This window comes from Canis aureus, chromosome 20, assembly GCF_053574225.1.
Source record: "Canis aureus isolate CA01 chromosome 20, VMU_Caureus_v.1.0, whole genome shotgun sequence".
Lineage (NCBI taxonomy): Eukaryota > Metazoa > Chordata > Mammalia > Carnivora > Canidae > Canis > Canis aureus.
The window spans coordinates 56,777,199-56,799,124 of NC_135630.1; the positions used below are offsets into that span (position 1 = coordinate 56,777,199).

General features: G+C 34.8%; 1 protein-coding gene across 22 annotated transcripts in view; it reads left to right on the forward strand.

Annotated features, from left to right (window-relative positions):
• MBD5 (methyl-CpG binding domain protein 5) overlaps positions 1-21,926 on the forward strand; it is a 435,430-nt gene that overhangs the window by 301,185 nt on the left and 112,319 nt on the right. The window lies entirely within an intron of this gene.

The following is a 21,926-nucleotide window of genomic DNA, read 5'->3' on the forward strand; positions in this document are numbered from 1 at the left end:
TCATATATTAACACACATAAATAAAAGAGGCATTCTACACTCAGTCTGCCTCTACTTTTTGTCTACCATTCTTCAGTTACTTTTATCTTTCTGTCTGGTTTTTCTGTTGTAACAGTTTTTCTGTGGTTAATAAATGAATACCTTTAACTATAGGTGCCACTTTGGGATTGGACCCACTTGTCAGATGAAGATATTAGTACACTCACCTCCTCCGTGGTTCTGTGTCCTCAGTACTTTCATTTCTGTATCTCTAAAATTGATGCCATTTACATCTTTCTTTTTTTTAATTTATTCATGAGAGACACAGAGAGAGAGGCAGAGACACAGGCAGAGGGAGAAGCAGGCTCCATGCAGGGAGCCCGATGCAGGACTCGATCCCAGGACCCCAGAATCATGCCCTGAGCCAAAGGCAGACGCCCAACTGCTGAGCCACCCAGGCGTCCCTATATCTATTTTATAACCACAATTAAGTATTTACATGATTGTGTGAAAAGGCCCTTTGCATTTGCTGCTTCCTCCTCCACCTGGAACCTCCACTCACCCAGATGACTACATTGCCCTCTCCATCCCTTCCTTAAGTACTCAGCCCAGGTGGCAGCTCCCAGTAGGGCTGTTCTGGCCATGTTATTAGAGATAGCAACTCCTCTACCTGGGATCCTTCCTGTACCTTCCTTGTTGTGTTTTTCTCCGTAGCACTTATTGTTAATACAGATTATATATTTTATTTCATTTAATTTTTGAAATTATTGTCACTCTCCCCATTCTTGACTATCGCTTCAAGAAGGAAGACAAGGATTATCATCTACTTTAACTAATTTGTTTGATTTTTTTGTTTGTTTGTTCTTTTCCCCTCCTCACTATATTCTTGACAGCTAGAACCATTTCTGATACAGAATCATTTTAATCAATGACTGATTATCATCCCAGTCTTCTTTGCTTTGTGTCTTTACTTAAGCAATTTTTCAGTTTTCTTAAAATTTCTTATTTCCTTTTTTGTTTGTTTTTTTTTTTCATTATTTTTCTTTATCATATTCCCAATTCTTTCCAACTCTGCACCATATAAAATGCTCTGGTGTTTTGTGTTTTGTTTTTTGTTTTGTTTTTTGTTTTTCCCTGGGAACTACTCTTCTGGAGCCTTACATACTCTGGCTACACAGCCACCGTTCTTTGGCTTCCCTTTCCTGCTCTTTTCATTGGTACTACAGCAGACAACCTACATTTTTCTCTTTCTCAGTGTATATCCTCCTTTAATAAAGCATATCCCTCAGCAACTTTCTATTAATATATTTGAATGACAATTTTTTTAACTTTCACATGTTTAAAACTTTTTTTATTTTATTCTCACTAGAGATATATCCAGATTCTAACATCAAAGGTGCCGGCCTGGGAGCAGGGCCCCACTGGGGGAAGAGGGAAGAGGTGGGCATGTGTGCATCAGTATTGGAAAGGGAGAATTCACATTTGAAGGTGCCATATTTTGACCGTCTGGTCCACATGAGACACTGTCTAAAAACTGACATTTTGTACCGCTTCTAACTTATTTTTTTGGAACTCTTAATGATCATTGTGTTAAACCTTATAGGAAAGGCACCATCTTTAAAGAATAGGCTGAAGAGGGACCCCTGAATAGGCTCAACTCAGGGTTGAGCGTCTGCCTTCGGCTCGGGGTGTGATCCCGGGCCTGGGATCGAGTCTTGCATCAGGCTCCCCACATGGAGCCTGCTTCTCCCTCTGCCTGTGTCCCTGCCTCTCTCTCTGTCGCTCATGAATAAATAAATAAATACAATCTTAAAACAAAACAAAAAGAATATACTGAAGAGAAGCTCTTGCCTACTTAACTGCTTCCTTCTGAATTCTAGTTTCTCTGGAATTCTAGAGCACAAATAATTTTCTCTCTGAACTTGGAAAGTGATGGTTCAGTCTTCTAAAATTCATTAACACCAGCGTGAGCCTGCAGCTCATTGTTTTTTTGCTTGGCAACTTTTGGGCACCTTCTTTGTTTTTCTTGGTGCTTTTCTTGGTGATGATGTATCTTGGAGTAATAAGCCTTTTTCTGTTTATATTTTTCTGTTGTATTCAGTGAGCATTTTCATCTGAGGGGTTTCGTACACCCCTTCTCCGGTGTGATCACCGGAGATACAAGATACAATTATCTTGTATTATTTCTTTAGTAATTTCCACCCTTTTCTTCTTTATTTTTTCTTCTTTCTTTCTGTGACTTCTGTTATTCTATGAAGTACCACATGGCTGAACATCGAATGTCTCATCTTTTCTATGATGCTGTCTTTTTAAATCTACTTCCATGCAGTGCTCTCCATTCCAAGAAAGAAATCTGTAGGAGGGTTGAAATATAAAATTTTGTTTTTATTTTCCAAGAGTCTTTCATATTCTCTTGGGGTTTTGTTTATTTTAAGTTGAAAAGGGTGGTAATTAAGTACACAGATTCTGGAGCCAGACTGAGTTTAAATCCCAGTCTCCCACACTTACCTCTGTGATCTTGAGCAGTTTTAAATTCTGTGTCTCTGTCCTAACCTGAAATGGAGATAATGATAGTATGCCTATCTCAGAGTCCTGAGAATTAAATGAGCTGCTAAACATAAAGCACTGAGAACAAAATCTGGAATAGAGTAAGCCTTATACATATTTACTATTATCACCTCTATTACAATTATCATTATTACTATTTCGCAAATATAATTTCTGCTCACTGTCCCTGAGGATACGAGGTAGGGGTCTTTTTAAAGTTCCCTTTTTTCACTAAATTACCCATTTCCTCCTGTTCACCTTCTTTTTCCTGTTTGCTTGTGTGTATTTCCCTTTGACACAGGAGGCTTTTTTTTAAATACCTGGCATTTCTTGGTGAAAGGTTCATATTTGACAATTAGACAATAAACAGCTGATTAGTAGGAGATTTACATACAAAGACAGCTTTTCTTGATTTCAGATGTTTTGGGTGATTAGGCCAGGGAACTAGCCTTTGCAGTGGCGTGTCCCCTAAATGCCAGCCCCTAAAGCTATTCTTTGGTCTAGGATTGATTTCCTCCAAGAGGAACCTGTTGATTGTTGCTTTAGGAATTCAGTGGATGCGGATGCCGACTGTTCCTTATACAAATATTCAGTTAATCTCCCCATTTTCAGCCCCACCTGTCCCTCCTGCTTTCACTGTCCTCTTACCAAGTATCTGTGAGATTCACCTCCTGAATCTCCCTCTGATTCTACAGATCCATGGGTCCTGTCTTAGCTTCTGCAACTCCATGTCTACCAGGCTGTGGTTCCTGTGCCCCAAGGCTGCAGTGTTTCTGTTTTCTAGCTCACATTAATTTTTTGAAATCTCTCATCTGTGCATAGCCCATCCATTGTGATGTTATTTATTTTTTATTCCAATACTATCATTTTTGCAGGTCTTAGAAGTAAAAACATGTATGGTCTATTTACCATCTTTAGAAGCCCTTGCAAATTTCTATCAGAAAAATGATGATCAATAATCCACTCTAGGGGCACCTGGGTGCCTCAGTGGTTGAGTGTCTGCCTTTGACTTAGGTCGTGTTCCCTGGGTCCTGGGATCGAGTGCTGCATTGGGCTCACCACGGGGAGCCTGCTTTTCCTCTGCTTCTCTTTCTGTGTCTCTCATGAATAAATAAATAAAATCTTTTTTAAAAATAAAATACTCACTGTAGCTGAAGTTTAATTATAGCAGCATCAACTAACAGACTAGGTTTTCCTGATTTAATTATATGTGATTCTTATTACACTTAGCAAAAGATATAGATAATAGATCTATTTATTAAAATACTGATGTAAATAGTACATTCTTAGATAAAAAATAAACAGGTTAATATTTAATAAAATACAATAATCTAGAAAGAAATTAAATACTTTCTCCTACTAAAAGCAAAATATAAGTATTATTACATTATAAAATATATTAACAAAGTATGTATAGCAATATAATAAACAATTCCCCAGGCCAAAAAAGAAGTGACTTTCTTCAGAAATAATCAAATCTCTAACTACTCTAGCAATGCTTTCCATCTATCATTTCAGACCATCCCATCACTTATCATTGAATGTAAATGTGATTTTACATAGAATAGCACTAAATTAGTCTTAAACCAACCTTTAACTTCTATAGTCTTATAATCTTTAATTTATGTAAATTAACAGCTATGAGAGATGAATGGATAAAGAAGCTGTGGTCTATGTATACAATGGAATATTCCTCAGCCATTAGAAACGACAAATACCCACCATTTGCTTCCCCGTGGAGGGACCTGGAGGGTATTATGCTGAGTAAAATAAGTCAATCGGAAAAGGACAAACATTATATGGTCTCATTCATTTGAGGAATATAAAAATTAGTGAAAGGGAATAATGGGAAAGGAGAGAAAATGAGTGAAAATATCAGTGAGGGTGACAAAATATGAGAGACACCAAACTGGGAAATGAACAAGAGGTAGTGGAAAGGGAGGTGGGCAGGGGTTTGGGGTGACTGGGTGACGGGCACTGAGGGGGGCACTTGGCAAGATGAGCAGTGGGTGTTATACTAAATGTTGGCAAACTGAACTCCAATAAAAAAAAATTAAAAAAACAGCTATGAGGATCATAAACCTATCTTATAGGGTGGCAGTGATGGCTAAAATGAGATAAAATGTATAATGTTCATTGTTTCCCTTTTTCCTTATTCTATGGACCCATTTTTATTTTTTACTTTTTTAACTAAGTTTTTATTTTAATTCCACTTTAGTTAAATACAGTGCTATGTTAGTTTCAGGTGTACAATTCCATACATCACCCAGTGTTCATCACAAGTGTACTCTTTAATCGAAATCACCTAAATCACCCATCCCTCCTCCCACTTTCCCTCTGGTAACCATCAGTTTGTTCCCTGTAGTCAAAGAGTCTGTTTCTTGGTTTGTCTCTCTCTCTCTCTCTTTTTTTTCTTTTGCTTGTTTGTTGTGTTTCTTAAATTCCACATATAAGAGAAATCATACAGTATTTGTCTTTCTCGGACTGACTCATTGCACTTAGCATTATGCTCTCTGGCTCCATCCATGTTGTTGCAAATGGTAAAGATTTCATTCTTTTTATGGCTGAATAATACATATGTATATGACATCTCCTTTATGCATTCGTCTATCAGTGGACACTTGGGCTGCTTCCATAATTTGGCTTTTGTAAATAATGCTGCTATAGACGTGGAATGTATCCCTTTGAATTAGTGCTTCTGTATTTTGGTGGCAGGTATCCAGTAGTGCGATTACTGGTATGTAGGGTAGTTCTATTTTTAATTTTTTGAGGAACCTCCATACTATTTAACAGAATGGCTGCACCAGGTTACATTCCTTCCATTAGTTCAAGAGAATTCTTTCTTTTCCATATCCTAGCCAACACTTGTTTGTATTTTTTACTTTAGCCATTTGACAGGTGTGAGGTGATACCTCCTTCTGGTTTTCATTGCATTTTTCTGATGATGAATGATGGTGAGCACCTTTTCATGTGTCTGTTGGCCATCCGTATAGGGTTTTTTTTTGTTTGTTTGTTTGTTTTTTAGAGAAATGTTATTCATGTCTGCAGCCCATTTTTCAATTGGATTATTTGTTTTTGGGTATTAAGTTATATAAACTAACCCTTAATCAGATATGTCATTTGCAAATATCTTCTTCCATTGAATAGGTTACCTTTTAGATCTTTCCTTTGCTGTGCAGAAGCTTTTTATTTTGGTGTAGTCTCAATAGTTTATTTTTGCTTGTATTTCCCTTACCTCAGGTGATGTATCTAGAAAAATGTTGTTACAACTGATGTCAAAGAGATTATTCCCTGTACTATCTTCTAAGATTTTTATGGTTTCAGATCTCACAATTAAGTCTTTAATCCATTTCAAGTTCATTTCTGTGAATGGTGTAAAAAAGTGGACCAGTTTGGTTCTTTTGCATGTAGCTGTTCAGTTTTCCCAACACCATTTATTGAGGAGACTGTCTTTTTCCCCCTGGATAGTCTTTCCTGCTTTAAAAAAAATATATATATATTTATTTATTCATGAGAGACACAGAAAGAGAGGCGGAGACAGAGGCAGAGGAAGAAGCAGGCTCCCTGTAGGGAGCCGGATGCGGGACTCCATCCTGGGGACCCGGGATCATGACCTGAGCCAAAGGCAGATGCTCAACCACGGAGCCACCCACGTGCCCATGTTCTTTCCTGCTTTGTTGAAGATTAATTGGCCATGTAATTGTGGGTTTATATCTGGATTTTCCATTCTGTTCTGTTGGTTTATATGTCTATTTTTGTGCCATTACCATACTGTTTTGATTACTGCAGCTTTGTAATATAGCTTGAAATCTATGATTGTGATACCTCCAGCTTTGCTTTGCTTTTCTTTTTCAAGATTGCTTTAGCTATTCAGGGGTTTTTGTAGTTCCATACAAATTTTTAGGATTGTTTGTTCTAGGTGTGTGAAAGATGCTATTCGTATTTTAATAGGGATTGTACTAAATCTGTAGATTGCTTTGGGTCGTATAGACATTTTAACAATATTTGTTCTTTTGATCATTGAACATAGAAAATCTTTCCATTTCTTTGCATCCTCTTCACTTTTCCTCATCCATATTTTATTGTTTTCAGAGTACAGGTCTATCACCCCCTTGGTTAAATTTATTCCTAGGTACTTTATTATTTTTGGTGTAACTGTAAAAGGGATTGTTTTCTTAATTGCTCTTTCTGCTGTTTCATTATTATTATATAGAAATGTAATAGATTTCTGTACATTGATTTTGTATCCTGAGAGGCTAGTGAATTCATTTATCACTTCTGGTAGTTTTTTGGTGGCATATTTAGGGTTTTTTTCTACATAGTACCATGTCATTTGCAAATAGTGCAAGTTTTACTTCTTCCTTAGCAATTTGGATGTTTTTTATTTCTTGTCGTTTTCTGATTGCTGAGGGTAGGACTTCCAGTACTATATTGAATAGAAGTAGTGAGAATGGAAATCCTTTTCTTGGTTCTTGACCTTAGGGGAAAAACTGAAAGTGTGATATTCACTGTGGAGTTTTCATATGAGGACCATGGACCCATTTTTAAACCACCTCTAAAATATCTCCATAACTAGAGTAAATTTTCTAATCCAAATCCCCTAACCTGTATCTGTATGAAAATTTGGGTGCCTTAAAGAGAATTGCTGCCAACTAACGGTATGCTGTATGTAAAAAGTGTTTTCCCTGCTTTCTTGCAGGCTTAAGCAGCTCCTTTGTGTGCTTGATTAAAAGATACTTGCAAGCTTTAGTGTTGTTAAATAATATACATCGATTATAGCCAAGTCTTTATAATATGAACAATCTTTTTATCAAAGTTCTATCTCTATAAATCCTAGTCATTTAAATGTAGTTTTTCAGTGTTTCCTGTCTTAATTGTTGTGCTGACGCATGTGTGATTTCCCTCTGGTGTTATCGAATAGATTAAGAAAAATGCATTCAGTCAAGTTGTTTTCATTTCTGTCTCTCTTAAAAAGAGCTATACACGTATAAAAATTATAAATGGTAGCAGAGCTTTATTATATATTATGAGAGTCTCTCATTTTGCTGAGAAACATTTACTCCCTGTCCTTCATGTAATAACTTGGGGAAGGGGCAAGTGGAAATTTTAAATTCATTACCTAATAAATTCAGTAGATTTCAAGGAAAATATAAAAACTACAGTAAAGACGATTCTAGGCTCTAAATATCTGCAACTCTATGTTTATGGATAAGAAAAATTAACAAATCCCTGTGCATTTTTCATAATTAAAATATATTGTCAACCTTCAATGTCTCTTTCATATAAATAAAGATTGTAATTTCAGATATCATTATCATACCTATTTGCCTTTATTGTAAGTGGAAGCTCTAGTTTCTGATTACTGTTAACAACTGTAGGATTTTTTTTTCCTAAATTGCATATGCTTTTTGATTAACAGTACATTTATTTCCCGTATTTTCTTCTTCTCCGTTCCTGACTGTACAGCATGGACACACACACACACACACACACACACACACATCTGAGGGAGCAGTAAAAACAAAAGATATTTTATTAAGTAAATAATACTCCTCAAAGGTTTTATTCAGCTTATATAATAGATCAGAAATTCATTTTAGGGCACTATTTTCTATTTTATATAGGAATTATTATTTTAAAAACCATGTTATGCTTTTTTTCATAATTTGAATGTTGTTATGATTTCTTAGCTCTATAAAAATCTTCCTGCTTGTTTTTTTTCCCTATTCACAGTATTCAAAGTGATCCATGTGACCTAGATATTGAAAATCGAGGTAGAGTGTGCTGCATTGCTGATATTTACTGTGAAGCCTCAGAAACATTCTGGTTCCACATGCTAGAATTACAGGATGCACACTGTTTAATATTGCTGGTATTTTAAAAGATACCTGAAAGTCTGCACAATCATTTTTTTAAGGTGGCATTAAAATATTGTTTAAAAAGATTCAAATAATAAAACATAATGCCTTTATATTCCAGAAAATGAACATATAATCATTGTCCATTTGTAAATGTTATATCATGTTAGATATGACTCTATGGATTTTCCCCCCATTATTTACCCTAGTATAGTAGTCTGCTAATTTTGAAATCTAACCCCAATAAGATGCAATTAGTTTTCATTTCCTAATTTGGGGTGAACTCTGTTAAATTATAAAAAATAAAATAGTATCTAGAGTCTGCTTTATGAAATTATATTCATCAGGAGAAGTTAATTTTATCATCTGTCAATTTGGTGTAGAGCATCTCTCAAAAAGTCTGCTTTTACTTTCAGGAAGCCGTATTCTCTTAGTGTAGAAAGCTAGTTCACCTTTTAACAATTCTGTGTAAAATATAAAACCCTGAATACTCTGGTTTCTCTTCAGATCGTTTAAATCTTTCGTCTTTTAAAACCCTAAAAGGAAAGCATTGAATGAGTTAAAGTACATACACAGGTGACTGACTTTCAAGTAGAGAGCCCTATATATACTGAAAGAATCTCATTTGTTTTCTCTTTGCTCATTCCAAAAATATTATAAAGTAGAAGAAATAACAGATTACATCATAATTCTCAGCTAATAAAATTAAAGCAAAGATGTGCTAAGGATCAACCATGTAGTTTTTTTTGTCCTCCTGATGATAAAAAGACTTACTTGCCAAAGTACTTCCTGAGTTTTTTTTATATAGCCAGGGAAAATTACAAAGTACCAGGGCAGATGGCCAGATTCTGTATTAAGGAGTCTAAGGCCATAATCTGGAAACCCAGGGCTGAGAATCAAATGGGAAGTAGAGGGAGAGACAGAAAAAAGTAAGGGCTGCAACTATGTGAGGCAGAAGCTGAGCAGAATGAGATGCAATATAAAAACAATAAACAGCTATAAGAGAGTAGCCCAGAAGCAGGACTCTGAACAGAAAGTGTGGGCAGAGCACATTAATACCTTTTTGAAGGAGCAGGCATGAGAGATTTATCAAGACTAGAAACTTACTATAACTGAACAGTAAACCTAACTCTGACTTGTCTCCTGTGCCTAGATGATTTCTTTTTCCTTTTTAATCAAATCAGCGTTTCCCAAACTCGTATTTCATAGGACAATCTTCTAAGAGCTTTATCACGAAGGTGGGGAGATTCAGTTGAGTAAATTGGGGGAATTAAAATCACACGCGTGCACACACACACACACTCATCCTTAATGTTTTTCTTTCTTGAAAATTCACACCCTTTATAATATAAAAGCTTCTGAGTAGGGGCATCCAGGTGGCTCAGTGGTTGAGCATCTGCCCTTGGCTCAGGTCATGATCCCAAGGTCCTGGGATTGAGTCCTACATCAGGTTCCCTGAGAGGAGCCTGCTTCTCCCTCTGCCTATGTCTCTGCCTCTCTCTCTCTCTCTCTGTGTGACTATCATAAATAAATTTAAAAAAAATTTAAACCCAACATTTCCCACACTTGTTTGACCTTGACAGTGTATTGCATCATATCAAATCCCATCATTTGAAGCTGTGTTCTTCAGGACATCATTTTGGGGACCTAACTATCCTGTGTAGTTAGTGTTTCAATGAACCAATTGGTTGCAAAGCCATTTTTGAATGTAGAGTGTATGTTTGAGTGAATGAATGAATTTGTCTAGTATTTATTAATATAGCTATTGAAACCTTGCACGGGATCCAGTTGTTGATACAAGAAAGGCTGACATTACCTATATAGTCAGACAAAGTACCATAGCTACTTATTTTTAAAGATCGGAGTATGTTAAGTCATGGAAGCTAGACTAGACTCCACAACATAGAACCACTGATCCTGTATTTTGGACAGCAGTAACTAGACATCAACAAGAACTTCAAAGCATATTTTATTATAAGTATATTCTGCTCTTACTAATTCTTGGCAAATGATTCCAACTAAAAGATCCAGAAGTGGTCTTATGTTAAGACAAGAAACAGTAGGATGCCTGGGTTTCTCAGTAGTTGAGCCTGCCTTCTGCCTTCGGCCCAGGATGTGATCCCGAGGTCCTGGGATGGAGTCCTACATTAAGCTCCTTGCAGGGATCCTGCTTCTCCCTCGGCCTGTGTCTCTGCCTCTCTCTCTCTCTCTATCTCTCATGAAAAATAAATAAATAAAATCATTAAAAAAAAAAGGAAGCAGCATGTTACAACAACAAAACTCTAGTAGCCAAGAGATTTGTATTTTCTGTTCAGATGTGCCATCAGCTATATATGAGACATTATAAAAGATAGTTCTTTTCTGAAAAATGAAAAGATTACTAATTTCCTATCTAGATATTAAGGGTGAACTTCTAAAAAGATTCTAACTTCCATGCTGAAATTTGGGAAATTCTGGATTAAACAAAGTTAAGCAAATTTTCATACTATATTAATGTGTATTGTGAATTTCCAAAAGATGGATATAGTATTAAAGTTTTCTGTGTTACCCTATATCTATACTTTGTGTATTAAGTGATCTTCAGAGCATAGTTTGGGAACTATAGGACTGAATATACTTCAGACTTCCTTGTAATTCTGAGATATTATATTCAATGATTTTAAATTATCTATTTACATTTTTAATCCTTAAAAGAAAAAGAAGATGTGCATTTATAACCACCTGTGTGCTTGTGAAGGACCAGTGTTATTTGAAAAATGTCTTAGGTTGCAGCATTTTCTAATAACAACTCCACATTTAGTTAGATGTTTTTAATTAATTAAAAATAATATATGTATGACTTTACAGTATTTAGGGTAGAGTATTAAAGATTGTTAAAGTCGTTACTATAGCGTTAGTCTTTATGGTTTCTAGATAAAATACTCTAAAATCATGTGCATATTATTTTTTACTTTAAAAATTTGCATACGTTACAACTCTAAGGAAATAATAGCGAAAGAAGAAATAGCTTTTCCAAAATAAGAGCACAGTTGCTTTCATCACTTAATTTAGTAATCGTCAGTATCATATCCTTAGCATGTTCTTCCAGAACATTTTTGAATTTGACATTATAGTAACTTTCTGCTCTGAAAAAAGAAACACTGATGGAAGAATATTTTATATCTTTAGGGATAGAGTGAAATATGGGAGTTTTTCAAGAAAAATTTACTTGCAAAAATATTTGGAATAGAAGTCAGCTTGAAGAAATTCTCACTGGCCAAATCTGAAACAATTTGAACAGCAAAATAAATAATGATAATAATGAATTATTACATCTTAAATAAAATAAGAATCCATCCGCCCATACTAATGTAAGTGAATAAATCAATTAAAGAGAGAAGAAAAACCTCTTCCTTATGCCAACTAATATAAGGGGTAATGGAGTTAGAAAATCATCAACAGATGCTACAATTAGTGGGCTAAATTTTATATAGAACAGTTTCAAAATATTTTCCCACGAATCACTTTTTTAATTATAAAGAAAACAGTAATTTGACACTGGAGAGACGGGGACATCCCATCAACAAACTAATCAAAACCACCCATATTGGATTAAACTAACATTTCACGTGCTTCCTGATAGGATGTGCTTGAAAAGGAAAAACTATTGCCTCTTACAGTATTCCCACCAAGATGCATAACCTAAAGCTAATCAAGAGGAAACATCAGATAAACCCAAAATGAGGAACATTAAATATTAAAATAATTGGCCTGTGTTCTTCAAAAATGTCAAGATCAAAAAGACAAAGGCAGAGAAGTTTCCATTTTTAAGATGGATTTTATCAGCTTTAAAAATCTCTTGAAAATCTAAGGAGATTTAATCGGCTGCGTGTAATGTGTGATAATGTTTTGGATCGTGGCCCATAGGTTTAAAAAGGCAAGTACAAAATGCTACAAAGGGCTTTACAGGACAATTACTGAAAATTGACTATGGACTCTGGATTAGATATATTAAATTTCTTAATTTCAAAAATTATATTGTTGTTATGTAAAAGAATATCCATGTCCAAAGGAAGTGCTTACCGAAATTTTTAGAGGTGAATTGGCATATTGTTCCAATTTACTTTCAAAAGAAGAAATTAGATACTTAGATGATAAAGCAAATGGGGCAAAATGTAAACAATCAAGGAATCTGGATGAAGTTTCTAGAGTTACTCATCCTATTCTTGCAACATTTCTCTAAGTTTGACTTACACTGAAATAAAAAGTTGTAACACTTTTCTTGAGTTTGAGTATGCCCCCCGCCCCCGAGAGGTAAAACCTAACTTCGGTATAATGGGTCAGTTGTTCCAAGTATATAAGGAAAAAGGCCAGATATATCCCTTGCTCTTTGTCCAAACTGATAAAATTATGAAGCAAAGTTAACATGATGATTAATAATCTCCCTCCTTCAAGAAAAGGTCATTGATAGTATATTTGTGAACATGTTAAACTCTTTATGTTAAATGTACCATATGAATTCAGAGTATTAATATTTTAAGTGAATGCACTTTAGAGGATGTACAATAGGCAGCGATTTCAAGACACACATAAAACCACTACCTCTATTCTCTCCCCAACCTCCAGCCCACCTGCCACACATTTACTTATTCTTCATGCCCCACTTTACCTGGCTAATTTAAGTATAACAAAAGCTTTGTCCAGGAACCTTTCTTGCCCTCTAGAGTTTATAATAAATCATTGTCACCACTCTATAAAGGTGATAGATTATGTATTGAATTGAGAAACATGTTTTTTTAAAAGACTTTCTATTAAGAAATTGCCTAGTTTTAGATACTTACTCTGTCATAAAGTGCTACAATATATTTTATTTCTAAAGTGGGATAATTATTAAAACAATCTCAATTTTTAATATTTTGAGTGCATCACAATTTTTTCACTGGGCACTAATATATATTTATAGTATGTATGTTATTTGCACATATTATGTATGTACTTATATATATAGACATAAAACATAATTTTACTTTCTCAAATTCTGTCCTCTTTGTATTCATAAGATATATAGTCTTCATAAACAAATTAATATTTGTTTTCTGTTCAGGAGTCAAATATTACTTACTAGTTGCTTGACCTTGAGAGTTGGCAAGTCAAAGAAAAATCCAGAGGACTAAAAAAAAAAAAAAAAATCCAGAGGACTAAATTGTACTTTAGTTTAAATTTTTTTAAGTTATTTACCATTTAGTAGACAATCAACAGACGAAGACTGTCATAGATTCAGATATCACCTGATTAATTTTTGAATACAAGAGTCTAAACCAAAAGCAAAAATCTAAGTAAAAGATGGGACACCTGGATGGCTCAATGGTTGAGTGTCTACCTTTGGCTCTGGTCGTGATCCTGGGATCCTGGGATTAAATCCTGCATCAGGCTCCCTGCATGGAGCCTGCTTCTCCCTCTGCCTGTGTCTCTGCCTCTCTCTCTGTGTGTCTCATGAATAAATAAATAAATAAAATCTTTTTAAAAATCTAAGTAAGAGGTAAACTAAGAAGGACTAAGTATGCATGGATATGTATGTTTGAAGTGGGGGGAGGGTTGTTTGTTTTTAGTTTTTTATTTATTTAAGTAATCTCTACAGCCAACATGGGGCCCAAACTCATGACCCCAAGATCAAGAGTCACACGCTCTCCCGACTGAGACAGCCAGGCGCCCCTGAAGCAGGCTTTTAAAATTGTTTTGATGCTTCTCTGTAAGAAAGAATATTATAACTCTTAACATTGTATATATTAAAAGAGATGAAGGATTGTTTCCTCACAGAAAATTTAATAGCTTTCTAAGGAAAGGTAAAATGTATAAGCATTTCAGCAAATAAACTAGGTTTTTATTTTAGTTTCTTTTTTTTAATTCCATTAAGAACTTTATAGTCTCCATTCAAAATGTATTATATAAAACATGTCAATAATACTTTTGCCCTTTTAATGACTGTATAACTTATTTGAGAAAATGGTCATGTGGCATCATGTAAAATTATTTTATAGAATTAAATCTTGGAGCTCTTATTTACATAAGAAAGGATTCAGCTCCAATACTGACCTACTTTTCTTTCATTCAGATTTTTTTAGTGAGTGTCTCACACCAAGATTTGAAGCCAGAATTTTATTGCAATATATTAAAAAAGAGAAACTCATTCTTGCTGTGTTTCTGTAATCTGAATATAAGGTTATACGATATCAACAACCAGCAGATGGAGGGAAAAAATGCTCTAGGAAGCTAGGCTATAAATACTAGGTTAATTCCAGAACTTTAAGATTTTCAAAATTTTGCTAAAGCATCTCTAAATTGTCTGATCTTTTAGTAAGAAATTCGTAATTCAGAGTGGGAAAGAAAGACACAGAATCTCAAGGTAAGGTCTATGTCACTTCAGATGATTTTATCATCTTCTTACACTTCCTACAAAGGCCATTTTTGGTCCTCTAATCTCCTAACTGGTTTGGATACAAAGAAATAGCTCAATTGGGTATGTAAAAGTAATTTTTTTCCCAGCATTTTTTTTCTTCATAATGCCAGTATTAAGACTCTCTTAAGACTCTCATTCATCTAGTGACCTTTCTATTTAAAAAAATGAATGTAGGGATCCCTGGGTGGCGCAGCGGTTTGGCGCCTGCCTTTGGCCCAGGGCGCGATCCTGGAGACCCGGGATCGAATCCCACGTCGGGCTCCCGGTGCATGGAGCCTGCTTCTCCCTCTGCCTGTGTCTCTGCCTCTCCCTCTCTCTGTGTGACTATCACAAATAAATTTTAAAAACTTAAAAAAAAAAAAGAATGTATTAAATTTTCTAGTGATTGAATGCCCTGTTTAAAAAAAAAAAAAAGCTGCTTTGGCTTCTATTCAATCATTCATTCATTCATTCATTTATTCATTCAGAATAAATCATATACATTCATGCTAAGTACTTTGATTGGATTAAAGTTGCAAGCATAAGAAATATATCCCCATTCTCAAGTTACTTACTACAAGCACACTCTGAACCATGACAATGCAGTATAATAAATGTGATAAAAGTAGTACAATGTGTTATCAGGGTATGTAGTAAGAGTTCCTAACTTATACTGAGTAGTTTTGGAAGTCAGTGATTTTGGTTTTTTTTTGTTTTGTTTTGTTTTGTTTGAAGTCAGTGATTTTGGTTACCAAAGATGGGATTAAAAATATATGAGATGAATTTTGTGATCCAAATCAGCATATTTCAAGATAAACAGTAGTCTCATTAACACTAACAATTTATTGAGTATCTGTGATACGCTAAGTGTTAGAACAAATCTTGTCATTTGTGTTAAATATGTTAATAGTGAAGGGACTCCTGGGTGGCTCAGTGGTTGAGCATCTGCATTCAGCTCAGGGTGTGATCCCGGGGTCCTGGGATCAAGTTCCACATCGGGCTCCCTGCATGGAGCCTGCTTCTCTCTCTGCCTGTGTCTCTGCCTCTCTCCCTGTCTCTCATGAATAAATAAATAAAATCTTTTAAAATAAAATAAAATGTTAATAGTGGACTTTTTTTCCTAAAAAATATTTGCCTTACTTCTCTGATTGTTAGGCTCTTTCTAGTTAACTGGTTTATATCAATTCAGGCCATACCACTCATACATACCATTGGCTTTCTGAGGTACCCAGGGAGAATAATATGGCTTCATTAAGGAAAATCCCATCCTTTACTACTAAATAGCCAACTCCAACTCATGGCCTACTAATATTGTTGGATCATTACCTTCATCCTTGGGTGTGGAGACCAGTAAATCATTATTATAATGTGAATCATCACCAGTAGAAAAGTATTATTTTGCAGTGTTTCTGGAAAGTAGCAATTATGAATTTAGAAACAACCTTAAACATAGGGAGAGATTTTTAAACACAAGAAAAAGTGGGAACACAGAAATTAAGATGAAAGGTAAGAAAGGTGAGCCAAGAGAACATGAACTCAAGTGGAGTGGGTAACGAAAGAAGATGTAGTGGGCTCAAGAAGTTTGAGGAGTTTGATGGATGCAAAAAGACTTCGTGGAAAGTCACTGGTACTTGCAGTTGAGAGGTTGGGCAGCCATTATCGTTTCCTACAGTTCTGCCTCTGATCTCCAGCAGCTCTGCTAGCAGGGTAACTGAGGAACAGCAGTTTAGCCTTTGAGCAGTTGTTCTAATTAGCTCTCTCGAGTGTAATGAAGACCTCCTGTAGTTGCATACTGGAATAAACACATAGTTTAGCTGGATATAGTCCTTACCTAATTTTTAAAAGAATTATATGTTGATATGGATACAAAATTAAATTTTAACTTTGGTAAAAACAAACTTTAGTGAACACTGAAAATTAGTTCTGTGATATCATAAGAAAACAAGCAGACCTAATTTTTTAAATAGGCTTAACTATTCAAATTTTTGAGGGAGCAAGGGTGCCTGTGTGTCTCAGTCAGTAGAGCCTGGAACACTTGATCTCAGGGTCGTGAGTTCAAGCCCCACATTGGATTACTTTAAAAATAATAATAAATAAATACTTTCATACATATATGTATATATATAAATTTTTCAGGGAGCAGAAGAGATAGTATCCTTATGTTTCAACTAACATCTTTATTCATGGAAAAAAAGCATTTTCAAAAGTATGTGTGAAAACATAAGGAAAGGTCATATATTTGAAGAATCCAGTCTTTGTAGAAACCATCTTTCAACTAAATCTTTTTTCAAGAGATAGTATCTTTGATCAGATTTTTTTGTTTATTTTCTTTTCTACGCATGACTTTGGTAGATTTCAGTCAATTCAGGCTATAATAGCTCTTCCTCAGTGGTAGTATTTCGTAACAATGAAAAGTACATATTGAATAACCAGATAATGACCTAATGATCCTTGGTGACTTATATCTGATATGGGAAAAATACAAACATGTTCTTCTTTATTTGTTTTTAAAAAGAGAGGCTATACAAGTGCCATTTTTGCTTTCCTTTATTATACTTTACATCCATTATCTTTTCAATAATTGATAAACCATAAGACTTTCTGGATCATCGTGTGTTAGAACCTTTAAGATTTGAAAAATCTCAAACAGTATTAATATTATATAAATACTGATGCTGGCTGAATTAGATGGATAAGCTTCCATCTAAATGCAAGTCACTTTTGGGGGGGACCTCAAACCAGTTACATTTATGGGAAGATCCTTAATGAAAATATGAACCAAATAAAATACAGTAGTCATCAGGTGATTCAATCTTTTTTTAGTACTGATTAGAATTATTCATAATACTATTATTGACTTTGCGACTTTCCTCCGCACTCTCCTTTTTCAGTGCACAAATTCCTTTTGAATTGTTGAATCTAGGTTCAGCTGATTACCTTACTGACAAAATATACTGAAATATTTGATTATGTCAGAAAACCTTATTAGATGCTAGTTTGCCACACCAGAATGTTGCAAAGCTTAGTACATAGCACACAGGCCTGTTTACTTGTTGCACAGAAATAAGAATCTACTTTGTATATGTGAGTGTGTTTACACACATAAACCTGCATGTGTTCCTGTATTTTTTTATTACAAAGTCAGATAGAACAATTCTGAATGTGTATGTAGGTATTTAATAACCCTCAATCATCTTACCATTTACGTTGTAAAAGACTCTTGGAGAACATGCAATATGATAGCAGGTTCTGTATTTCTTTTTATGAGTCTTAGTAAGATGTCTTATTTTTATTTTACTTTTTTAACCTCCATAAGTTACAATTAGCAAGTACCGATTGAAAACTTTTTAAGTGAAACCTAAAATTTAAAATGATATTAAAGAGAAGAAAATGAAGGCTTAGCCCCTAGTGACCTTCCATTTTAGTGTTTTCCTATAGTAGGAGAGCCTGAAGGTGACCAGTCTGTTCCCTTGCCCTGAAATTGATGTATGGAAAACAGAGTAGTACATCCTTTCAGGATGTTGGGATACTGAAGAAGATGATCTCTCAGGCAGATGTACTAGAAAACAAAACTATTTTGAATACTTGATCACTATTCCAATATAATGACTTTATTTTTAATTCAAAGTAACATCTAAGCTACCATTATATAATGCCTACTGCATATAAATATTAATGTTAAATATTGATCCTGAATGCCATAGCCTTGGATTTTTATTTTAGCATTATTTCCAAAGTATTATACATGTTATTAATGAGAATATTGTAAGCACCAGATCCAAAACACCATAGTTTAATAGCATGTCTTAGGCTTACTGCTGATACTTCAGTAATTTTATTAGCAGCTAAGGAGTTTAGGAAAGAAATCTTTTTAAACCATCCATTTTTGTATCAGTCAAGATTCCTTATTACAAATAATATAATCCTCTCTGGCCATTTTAACAATAAAGAAGACATGCTGAAAGTTATTAATTGGGTAGCTAATAGACTCCCGCAGGACCAGAGAGCCGCTCTGAAGTTACCCAGTCAGTAACATTGTACAAGCATATTGCAGAAGCTCTTGTAGCAAAACACTTTGCATTGGCACCAAGCACTTAAGATGCATCAGTCTGAATGCAGCTGTCATCCACAAACAACCTGATATCGCCACCAACATATCAAGTTCTCCAAGAGGAGTTGCATCCTCAGGTTGCTTGCTTCTAGTTGCAAGCCACACTCTGAATTCGATTGCTGGAACCTAAGGTATTTATTTACCTAGCTGTAAGACAGTCTGGGAATTCTAGTTTTCTGATTCCTGCCTTACGAAAACTGGAATCAGGGGCACCTGGGTGGCTCAGTGATTGAGCAGCTGCCTTTGCCTCAGGTCATGATCCCGGGGTCCTGGGATCAAGTCCCACATCATGCCCCCTACATGGAGCCTGCTTCTCCCTCTGCCTGTGTCTCTGCCTCTCTCTCTGTGTCTCTCATGAATAAATAGATAAAATCTTAAAAAAAAAAAAAAAACTAGATTCATACTGTAGAAAGTTAACAAAATACAGACATACCTCAGAGATATTTCCGGTTTAGTTCCAGATCACCACAATAAAACAAATATTATAATAAGCTGAGTCAAATGAATTTTTTTGTTTCCCAATGCATGTAAAAGTTGTATTTATACTACACTATGATTTATTAGGTGTGCAATAACATTCTGCACAGAAAAAACACTGTACACACCTTAATTAACAATACTTTATGTCTAAAAAATGCTATCCATCATCTGAGCTCTCAGCAAGTTGTAATCATTTTGCTGGTGGAAGGTCTTGTCCTGATATTGAGGGCTACTGACTGATTAAGGTGGTGGTTGCTGGGGGTGAGGTAGCTATGGCAATTTCTTAAAATGAAACAATGAAGTTTGTCACATCAACTGACTCTTTTGTTCATTTGAGTACTTAGAAGCCATTGTAGGGTTATTCATGGGCCTAATTTAATATTATTGTATCTCAGGGAATAGGGAGGCCTGAGGAGAGGGAGAGAGATAAAAGGACAGGCAGTCAGTACAACAGTCAGAACACGCACAACAGCAAATGCTGTTGGAAAAAAAATGGTGCTGATAGACTTGCTCAATATAGGATTGTCACAAACCTTCAATTTGTAAAAAGTGCAGTATCTACAAAGCACAGTAAGACAAAGTATGCCTAAGTAAGAAAAGCATTCAAAACCATTGGTAACCAATGTCCAGAGATAATAGTTTACTAGATTAATTTTTCTCATAAGTCTTCATTGCATCATTTAAAATTTCTAGGGGTCAGGTACAGGTCATTGTCTTTATCTGGGAAATTTATCCCAAATTTGCCTTCAGTAAGCACCTAAATTATTTTCTTAGTGAGTCACTTCTACCAAATGTTAGCTCCTCTAACTATCATTCATACTTGAACTGAAACAGAGAAGCACATCTGCAATTATATAATAAGGCAGGGTTTCTCACCCTCAGCTCTGTTGACATTTTGGAATGGACAATTCTTTGTTAAAGGGGGATTTTCTGTACATTGTAGGATGTGTAGCAGCATCTCTGTCCTCTTCCCACTAGATGCCAGTAGCATGCTTGCAAGTGTGTGTACACACACATACACACACACACCCACACACCCATAATGATAATCAAAATTGTCTTCAGACATTGACAGATGTTCTCTAGGCTAGTAAGTCATTGCCAGTTGAAAGCCACTAAGATGCAACTATGTCTTTGCTTACAAACAATTCATGCAAATAAATAGATGCCATCCTTGACTACTTTTTCTCCACATCTTAGAGTCTGACCATTGAATTTGTAATTATATGTCTCTCGCCTCTTCGTCTAAATTCTTTTTCCAAAATGTATGAAATTATATAAATCTAAAAAGGAGATTGAAAAACTATGTCTTCCATGTAAGCCTCTAGTAATTCAGTTGCTTTCTCCAGTACTTCCCTTTTGCTTTGTCTCTTCCCATTCTGTCAGCATATTTTGTGTCCTCTCCCTTCTCCAAGGATAGCCTTGACAGTGGGTACCTATAGGAAGGAAGGAGGGAGGGAGGGAGGGAGGGAGGGAGGGAGGGAGGAAAAGAAAAGTTGGATTATGGTTTGAATTTAAACTTTGTGCTTCAGAAATTTGGTGAATTGAGTACATATTTCTTAAGGTTATCATATGAACAAATGAAATAAAAGTATCCGTTTTGTCATTACATTAAATTTACTTGAAAAGATGTTCCCACAATATAGAAATTATCTATTATGTAGTCAGGATTTGGGGTTGAGCCTTGAAACCCTCTTTTAAAAATCTTTCTGCATTTCCTTTTGTAATTCAGAACATTTCAAGGAACCAGAGATAAGCCATATAAATTGTCTTTTTCTTTTAATGCATTGTACAGTATTCATTAACTTATATATATTTTCATTCCTTAAAAAAATGATAGTTTATGTGAGTGAAATGGTTTATATATTAATCCTTAATTATTCTAAGCAAAGATAAAATAGTAAAAAATCAGTTTAATAACCTTTGGTTTCTTGATAAATTTCAGAGTTGACCTGAATCATATTGCTACTTTTTCAAATTAACCTCCAAAATTGCTAACCTGTTTTAAGAGTTTAGGAGCATACCTTTCCAAAATTGAAGAGTAGTATCTAATTTCCTTACATTAAGCATTTCTTTTACGGCTTAATAAGTTATAACTTTGCAAGTATGAGGGCATGATTAAATTTCTTTTCATATTGCTTCTAAGTAGAATAAATAATTCAGCTTTTTATCAGTGTAGTTTCAGTTTTTATACTATATCATAAATAGCTTTCCAGCTGTGTTAGAGAGAACTTTCTTCCTTACCAGAAATACTTAAGGTTTTTCTATTATTAAAAAAGAGAGAGAAAAAACGTTTATCTTATATTATCTTGAAATAACTCACTAATTCTAATCAATACATTTTTATTTATTAATTTTGGCTAGCTTTATTGTAATGCATCTTCATAGTGTCCATTATTCTAATTAAAATTCACTTAGAATTTGGTATAGCTTAGATATTTAAAAATACATATTTTTTCATATATATATTTTTAAATAAGTATACATATATGAAAAATACTTATTTACAAATTTATGGTTAGGTAGTTACATATAT